The following is a 9,414-nucleotide window of genomic DNA, read 5'->3' as shown; positions in this document are numbered from 1 at the left end:
CTGGTAATATGGTAATGTGGGGGACGCCATGGGCGAGTGGGAGGACTTGATATTTACAGGCCTTGTCATTTGCAGGTGGATGAGCATGTTGGCCCACATGCTATTTCAGAAGACGGTCATACAATAGGTGTTGGGTATAGGCCCGCTTGTCAATTCTGAGCCCATTTTACACATAGATGATTGGGTATGTCGCCTGACATGCCATTTACAAGATCTTTCACATGAGATATATATATATATACATATATATATATATATATATATATATACATATATATATATACATATATATATATATATATATATACACACACACACACACCATTTACAAATTGGGTTACATTGTAAGTTTATTTATATGTTAGCTTAAGCGCCATCTCTCAGCACAGACGCATGGGAGGTGGTATATGTGCATGTTAGTCATGTGCCATTTCCAAATCTGGTCATACATGGCACCTCTGGGCATGCTGCCCCACATATGTCGGTATTATGAGTTATGTGGGATAATCAGAGAAAGAGACACTGCAGGACGAACTCCAGCTTCTTAGCATCAGGGTGGATCAGCCTGAACCTTGAACAGCCAGACAGAAGCATATGTATCCATTGTTACACAAAAGCCCCAAATCTAATCTATATGTTTTCCTCCTTTTGGAGAACTGTTTGCAGTACTCAACAATACAAGAAGTTCCAGGTGTGCTGGGACCAAAGAGATGCAAAGGCAGTAAAGGTCCTTCAGAAAAACAACTCTGCAGATGACAGAAAACAATCCTGTTTTCTAGGGAGCTTTCTTCAAGGTCAAAGTACTTTTAGAAAGACAGCAGTTCTAGGTTCTGATGCCTACCCTATATACAATAAAAAAAAAAACTACTTCATTCTAATGAAATAGATATAATGATCCTTTCTAAAATATCTTTTTAAAAAGAATTTTTATTTATTTTATGTATAAGAGTGCACTGTAGGTCTCTTCAGACACATCAGAAGAGGGAATCAGATCCCATTACAGATGGTTGTGAGCCACCATGTGGTTGCTAGGAATTGAACTTAGGACCTTGGGAAAATCAGTCAGTGCTCTTGACCTCTGAGCCATCTCTCCAGCCCAGATATAATAATTTAACTAGAGTTCCACTACACACATATCCATTTTGGGGGACACTGTGGACATGTAGGAATACCTGCCATTTACCACCCGATTTCACATGGAGGGGAGGATGGCTTGTGGGTCCAGATTCCAATTCTGAGCCCATTCATACAGGGGCATTTGCTTAAATACCATGCCTGAGGATGGCTGTACGGGAGGTGTATGTGCCCATTGCTCTGCACGAAGTTTCCAAGCATATTCTAACAAAGGAGGTGTCTGGGAGTGTTTGTCCTCAAGACATTTTGGAGAGGGGTTTATGGGTATGTTCGCCCACATGCCATAAACAAGCCTGGTCATATGCTGGGGGGTGTGCATGTTCCCTCACAAGCAGTTTCCTAAACTATTAACATAGAATAGGACATGGGTACCTTGGCCCACGTGTATATTTTGAAGCTGGTCACATTGAAGCACATGTTACTTATGACTCTAATCATTTGGGGATTTATGTAAATATCTCAGCCCAAATGTCAATTCTGAGCCCTGTCCTATGGTTATAGATTGGTCAACATGCCATTTTCTGATCCTAGTAACATGGTGAGGTGTATGTCTGTGTTGGCCTTGTTATATGGGGGCAGTATGGGCATGTTGACCCACAAGCAGTTTTCAAGTTAAGGTCATTTGGGGTAGTGTATGAACATGTTTGCCCACATGACATTTAAGAGGCTGGTGGAGCGGTAAGTGTAAGAATATGATGTTGCCTTTGCCATTTCTGAGCATCATTGAAAGAAGATGTTGTATGGGCATGTTTGCCCACATGCCTGTTTTGAGCCCGGAACATGGAGGACTGTACCAACATGTTTATGACCAGTTCTGAGCCCTGTCATGTAGAGGAGCAGATGAACGAATTAGTTAGTTAGTTTGTTTGTTTTCCTGGAACTCACTTTGTAGACCAGGCTGGCCTTGAACTCAGAATCGACCGCCTACCTTCTAAATGCTATTTCTGAGCCTATTCTTATAGGAGGCTGTCTAAGCACATTGGCTCATGTGCATTTACAAATCTGGTCACATTGGAGACCCCTCCAATCTGGAGAACAGATTCACCCACATGCTGTTTCAGAGTAAAATCACGTGAGGGAGAGTGTGGACAATGTGCCACCATGCCTATCTGTGGCAGATCATAATAGGGGGCTATGGACCTAGCCTGTTTTGAGCAGGCCACCTGAGAGTCTGAATGGGCATGCTGAAGCATACATCATTTCTGATCATGCTCACATGAAAGGAATTATGGACATGTGGACTCATATATACAAGATGTATGCAGTTATATGGCTATGAGGACAACACGCCATTTTGAAAGCTAGTCATATTGGGGTGTATCTGCATGTTTGCCTGCAAATCATGTATGAGGCTAGTAATAAAGGCTAAGTATGACCATTGTGATGATTTGTACATCCTTGGTCCAGAGAGTAGCACTACTAGGAGGTGTGGCCTTGTAGGAGCAGAAGTGGCCCTGTAGGAGGAGGTGTGGCCTTATTGGAATAGGTGCGTCATTGTGGGCTTGGGCTTTAAGTCCCTCATCCTAGCTGCCTAGAAGTTAGTCTTCTAGCAACTTCCTGATGAAGATCTAGACATCTCAGCTCCTTCTGCACCATGCCTGCCTGGATGCTGCCATGCTCACACCTTGATCATAATGGACTGAACCACTGAAACTGTAAGCCAGCTCCACTTAAATGTTGTCCTTTATTAAGAGTTGCCTTGGTCATGGTGTCTCTTCACATCAATGCAAACTTTAAGACAGAAGTTGGTACCAAGGACTGGGGTATTGCTGTGACAGACTTGATCATGCTTTTGTTTGGAAAAATGTGAATTTGGGGACTTTGGATTTGGAATGAAGTGAAAGATTTTAAGTGGGAGTTACTGGGATATTCTAGTACGAATATGGAACTTTGTAGAACTTTGTTACTGAGTGTGATTTGAATTATGCTGACCTAGCCCAAGAGGATTCAGTGGAGAAGAATTTCAGTATGTGGTATTTTAGTGAAGAATATGGCTGCTTTTTACCATTGTCTGAAGAATCTGCTTGAGGCTAAAGTGAATAAATTTATATTAATTGCAATGACAAGGAAGTCTCAAAAAAAATCCCAACAGAGACTGTTCTCTGGTTAAGTCACATGAAGAGCATTTTGAACAAGAGTAACAAGCTTAGACAGGAAAAAATACAAAATATATGGTTCAAATAATAATAAAGGGGCATCAGGAAGTGAAATGGAGCTTAATTCTTCATTCAAGAATATTAAATTGAATTAACGGAGTGGTTACCTCAGTACAAGATCTCACCCTGTTAAATTAAGGTCCAAGCCATGTTAGTTCAAGCCTTTAATCCCAGGAGGCAAAGCCAAGAAGATTTCTAACTTCTAGGCCAGCAAGTTCTAGGTGAAGAAATGCTTAAATCCAGGAATTTAATCTCAGCCTTCAGGAGACAGAGCCAAGTTGATTTCTGAGTTCAAGATTAATCTACAGAGGGCTGGAGAGATGGCTCAGCAGTTAAGAGCATTGACTGATCTTCCAGAGGTCCTGAGTTCAAATCCCAGCAACCATATGGTGGCTCACAACCATCTGTAATAAGATAATGTGTCTGAAGACAGTTAGAGTACTTATAAACAATAAATAAATAAATAAATCTTTAAAAAAAAGATTAATCTACAGAGCAAGTTCAAGAGCTGGTAAGTTTAGGCAATGAAAGAGTTGGAAAACAGAAAGTTTGTACTAGATTAAAAAGGGGCCATGTTCCAGCTCCAGCAAGCAGCTGAACTCAGCAGCTTTGGCCATTTGGCTCTGGCTTTAGAATCAAAAATAGAATGGTCTACTGGGACAATTAATTCTGGTTAGCTAGAACTAAGAAATTAGCAGTGATTATGAAGAGACTAGCATCACTGAGGTGAAATCTTTAGGGAAGTATTTTCTGAGAGTACAAAGAAACTGTGTTCCAGAGATATCCAAGGTTGTACCTTATGTTGCAACTGTACTTGATAATGTGTAAGAATCACCCAGGTGGTACTGGTTTTGAAGGTATAAATGGGTCAGCTTGGAGATCAGCTGAGGCTTGGCACTGTGAGAGGCCATGGAAGGTCAATGATGAAGGTGCAGCCCAGTTGCAGTTGATGACCGAGGACTAAAGGAGTCATCATGCAAAGATGTTGAGGTTTGGCACCATGAAGAGAGCCTATGAGAGGCTATTGGTAAAGCTAGTTGCAGCAGAAAATCCCAGCATTTTGGAGATGCTGATACCATGGGATGACCACCAAAAACAGCAACAGCAGTGGAGTGACCTCATCCAGAACCTAGAGTGCTACAGAGGGCAGAGTTGGAGAATGATCCAAGCCCTTTGGAGGAGCCAAAAGATCATGTGTGGATCCCAGACATTGGAATAAGAAGCTATAAAGTTGAAGTTACCTTGGAGACCCCAAGGTGTTCCAGATGCCAGAGCTGTAAGTTACCTGCTAATGAAAGCGGTTAACAGGGAGTTGAACCAGCCCAAGAGAAAGAAGTTTGTTGCAGTCAATCAAGATGTGAAAAAGAAGTTGGAGACCTGAAGACCATTTTGACATCAGACATGGAGATGCAGAGTTTGGAGTTTGCTCAGCTGTTTTTCTGTCTTGCTTTGGGGATTACAGTTATATGATTGGATGAATCTCAGAAAAGACTTTGAACTTCGGACTTTTAACTTTGTCGAGACTACTATATACTACAGGGACTTTGGAAGTTGGACTAAATGTATTTTTTCTTATGCTATGGCTAGGTATATCCCTCATATATTCATGTGTTTGAACAAGTTTATGGGAGTCAGAGAATGAAATATGATATATGCTTGGCACAGGGAGTGGCACTATTAGGAGGTGTGGCCTTGTTTGAGTAGATGTGTCACTGTGAACTTGGGCTTTAAGTCCCTCATCCTAGCTGCCTGGAAGTCAGTCTTCTCCTAGCAGCCTTCAGACGAAGATGTAGAACTCTCAGCTCTTCCTGTACCATGCCTGCCTGGATGCTGCCATGCTCCCACTTTGATGATAATGAACTGAACCTCTGAACCTGTATTCCAGTCACAACTAAATATTGTCTTTTATAAGAGTTGCCTTGGTCATGTCATGGTGTCTGTTCACAGCAATGAAAACCCTAAGTAAGGGAGGCTGGAGAGATGGCTCAGTGGTTAAGAGCACTTGTTGCTCTTCCAAAGGTCATGAGTTCAGTTCTCAGCAACCACATAGTGGCTCACAACCATTTGTAATGAGATCTGATTCCCTCTTCTGGTGTGTCAAGGACAGTGTGGTTATACACATAAATAAATAAATCTTAAAAAAGAAAAAGAAAACCCTAACTAAGATACCCATGTTGCTCCACATGCAATTTGTGAGTGTGATGACATCAGAGCAGGTAATATAGAGATGTATGGGCATGTTGGAACACATACTTTTTCCAATGCTACTGCCATGGAAGGGAATCCAAGCAGGAGGGCCCACATTTCAATTCTGAGCCTGTCTGTAAGAGTACATGTCTTACTGTTTTAGTGCTAAGAAGAAACACCATGACCAGTGCAACTTATAAAAGAAAGCATTTAATTGGCAACTTTCTCATAGTTTCAGAGGGACATTCCATTTCCCTCATGGCAGGAAGAGTGGTGGCAGGAGGATGTGGCCTGGAGAAGTAGCTGAGAGCATCTGCAGGCAGAAGGCAGAGAGAGAGGGAGAGAGAGAGAGAGGGAGGGAGGGAGGGAGGGAGGGAGAGAGGGCTCCCACAGGTGTTTGTGTAAGACCCAAATTGAGTCTTATCTATTTGAGGCTCCCATGAATGAGACAAGAGATCAGGGATTGATGCAAAAACAAGAGGTTTATTAGTCCTGTGCAATGGGGTGGCCTACATCCAGAGGAGAGGTGACCCTGAGCCCTCTGTCAGTGGAGTTTTATACACTTAGTAACGGGTGGGCTACAGCGATGGTGACTAGGCATGAGAGCATTGGTGGGTTTAGTTGACTTTTAAATCGATCGGCTGCTGCCAACATGGGTTGCATCTCAGGACCTATGCCCAACATTCCAGGGCTACTCATATAAGACACTGCTCCCCTGGAAGGAGTACTGCTTGGTGCCTGCCTGGGTCATATATTAAGGTTCTTCCCCTACATTCCAGGGGCTGCCCTGATAAGGTTGAAGCACTCCTTCCTAGAGGGTGTGGGACCGCAAAAGTCCTTAGTGGGAGAGGAAGCTGTAAAACCCTCAGTGGGAGGATGTAAGGAGGGTGTGAGACTGTAAAAGGCCTTAGGGTCCCTCATTTGAAATCTCAAAGTCCCATCCCCAATGACACCGTTCTTCCAACAAGACTTCACCTCCTAATTCTTCTAAACAGACCTCTCACTGGGAACTCACCAACCAAACATTCAAATATATGTTTCTAAGGGGACTCGCCCCAGTACACATACGGGAATGTTCACCCTCATTTCCGAGCTTAGTCATATGTCTTAGGATTTCTTAACAGCAAAAGTAGCCCTGATTATGGCAGTGATGGCGATGATGGTGTAGGTAATGGTTATGGTGACTGATGGCTGTCATACAGATGAAAGCGATGATGATGGTGATAAACAGCCTTGTATAGTGTACATGGTTCAAATTACCCATAGAACCAAGTAAGTGAATGGGCTCAAAATAGGGATGCTGGCTAAAGACTAGGGTCATGAAGTTTCTTACCCATGTGACCTGCCTCAAAATAAGCAATGTTGGCCTATACAGCCATGTCCCTCAGCATGTAAACTAGTCTACAAAATGGATTTAGGACAATTATTCCCCTACATCCCTCCAGAAAGCCAGAGCTGGAAATGGCATTTCAGCCAACAGGCCCTTCCACTTCTCCCCACAGGACTAGACTCACATATGGGATCACATACCCTACCTCCCATGGGATGGGACTAGGAAATGACCTGTGACTTTTGTCATTTGACATATGAAATACATACCCATATACTCACCAAATGATCAGCTCCAGAAATGGCACGTGGGCCATCATGCCTATAGTCCACCATGTGTGTGGGCATAGAAATACAACATGGTAAACGAACATGTCCATATGTCCCTACATATGATGCACTGGTTCCACATAGACTTATGCATTTGAAGGCTTGGCCCACAGGGAGCGGCACTATTAGGAGATGTGGCCTTGTTGGACTAGGTGTGGGCTTGCTGAAGGAAATTTCTCACTGCTGGGGCAGGCTTTGAGGTATTAGAAGCTGAAACCAGTTCACTTCCTGCCACCTGCAGATCAAGGTAGAGAACATTCAGCTCTTTCTCTAGCACCATATCTGCTGCAGGATTATGTCTAGGCCTTCTTATTGTTAGGGCCGAAGCTAGGGTTAGGTTCGACTTGGGTTATATGTTGGATTGGATGGGGTTAGTGCTTGTCTTAGGCTTAGGGTTATGTTTAACATATGCATCCCTGCCCAGTTGATCTGTCCTGCCTCACCTCTGCTGCCAGCTCTTTATTTATTTTTTACAAGATGTATCTATTTTATGTATATGAGTACACTGTAGCTGTCCTCAGACACACCAGAATCCCATTATAGAAGGTTGTTAGCCACCATGTGTTTGCCAGGAATTGAACTCAGGATCTGTGAGAGAGCCGAATTCCAGTTGGAACCACTCATCAGCAGGACCACACCTGATGCTTGACCTCTTTCACAATATCTTGGTTTTTATCATGAAAATCATCTTTGCCTCAGGTAAGGAAGGATGATCATTTACATATCGAAAGCTATTAAGAGGATGCCAGATCTGCCGGCACTGAGCTCTTGGCTGGCACAGCAATTAACCATTGAAAACACAGGGGCTTTGGTGCAGGCCTTTAATCCTAGCACTAGAGAGGCAGAGGCAGGTGGATCCCATTGGGTGAGTTCCAAGACAACCAGGGCTAACACAGAGAAACTTCTTTTTGAACTCTCTGCTTCCCTAAAGAAAAGAGAAAGGAAATACAGGGACACACCTAGAAACTATTTAATACACTGTGTGTGTGTGTGGGAGGGGGTCATTCCAAAGTATGTATAGGTTTTTCTTTTTTTTTTTTCAGAAGACAGGGTTTCACTTCGTAGCCCTGGTTGTCCTGGATTCCTTAAAGATCCTCTCCATAGTACTAGAACATTTTATCTTCAGGTTGGGGCAAGGATTAGGGTTCTAATGCTATGAACAGAAACTATGAACAAGGCAACTCTTTAAAGATTTATTTGTTTGTTTATTTATTTATTATAAGTACACTGTTGCTTGTCTTCAGACACACCAGAACAGGGCATCAAATTCCATTACAGATGGTTGTGAGCTACCATGTAGTTGCTGGGAATTGAACTCAGGACCTCTGGAAGAGCAGTCAGTGCGCTTAACCACTGAGTCATCTCTCCAGCCCAAGGCAACTCTTATAAGGACAAAATGTAATTGGGGCTGGCTTACAGGTTCAGCGGTTCAGTCCATTAACATCAAGGCAGGAGCATGGTATAGTACAGAGTGGAGTTTATTCAGGTCATGGGGGGAGTTAAGAGGATAGTAGAGGCAGAGAGAGAGAGGAATAGAGGAGTAGAGACTGGCCATGAGCATGTGCAGTGAGAGGGGGAAGAGAAGGGGAAGAGGAGGAGTAAGGGGGGGGAGCAAGGGAGTGAGCAAGAAGAAGAGCAAGAGAACAAGAGGGAGAGATAGGAGAGGGGGCAAGCAGCCACCTTTATAGTATCCGGTCACTGGGGCAGAGCATACCTGGCTATTGCCAGGTAACTGAGGGGTGGGGTTTACCTGGCTGTTGCTAGGTAACAAAGGGGTGGGGTTTACAGAATCCCAACAATAAGTGTTATATTAGCCTAATTTCTAGGGTTCGTATAAAGTTAGGACTGGCCCTGGGCTTTTGTTTAAAAACAGGTTTTCTCTGTATATCCCTGGCTGTGCTGGAACTGCCTCCCAAGTGCTGGGAGTAAAGGTGTTTACCATTACTTCCTAGTAGGTTAGGGCAATTGTTAGTGTTAGGTTAGGTTTAAGATTGAAGTAGGCTTAGGTTAGAAGGCTGGGACATGGGTTAGTGTTTTAGTTAGGGTTTCATTACTGTGGAGAGACATTATGACCATGGCAACTCTAATAAAACAAAACATGTAACTGGGGCTAGCTTACAGTGTCAGAGGGTTAGTCCATTATCATCACAGCAAGAAGCAGGGCAGTGTGCAGACAGACATAGTACTTGAGGATCTCAGAGTTCTACACCTTGATCTCCAGGCAACAAAAAGAGACTGTGTTCCACACTAGCTGTAGTTTGAGCATAGGAGACCTCAA

Source organism: Micromys minutus, assembly GCF_963924665.1.
Source record: "Micromys minutus genome assembly, chromosome: 29".
In the NCBI taxonomy this organism is placed as follows: Eukaryota; Metazoa; Chordata; class Mammalia; order Rodentia; family Muridae; genus Micromys; species Micromys minutus.
This window is presented reverse-complemented; position numbering follows the sequence as displayed.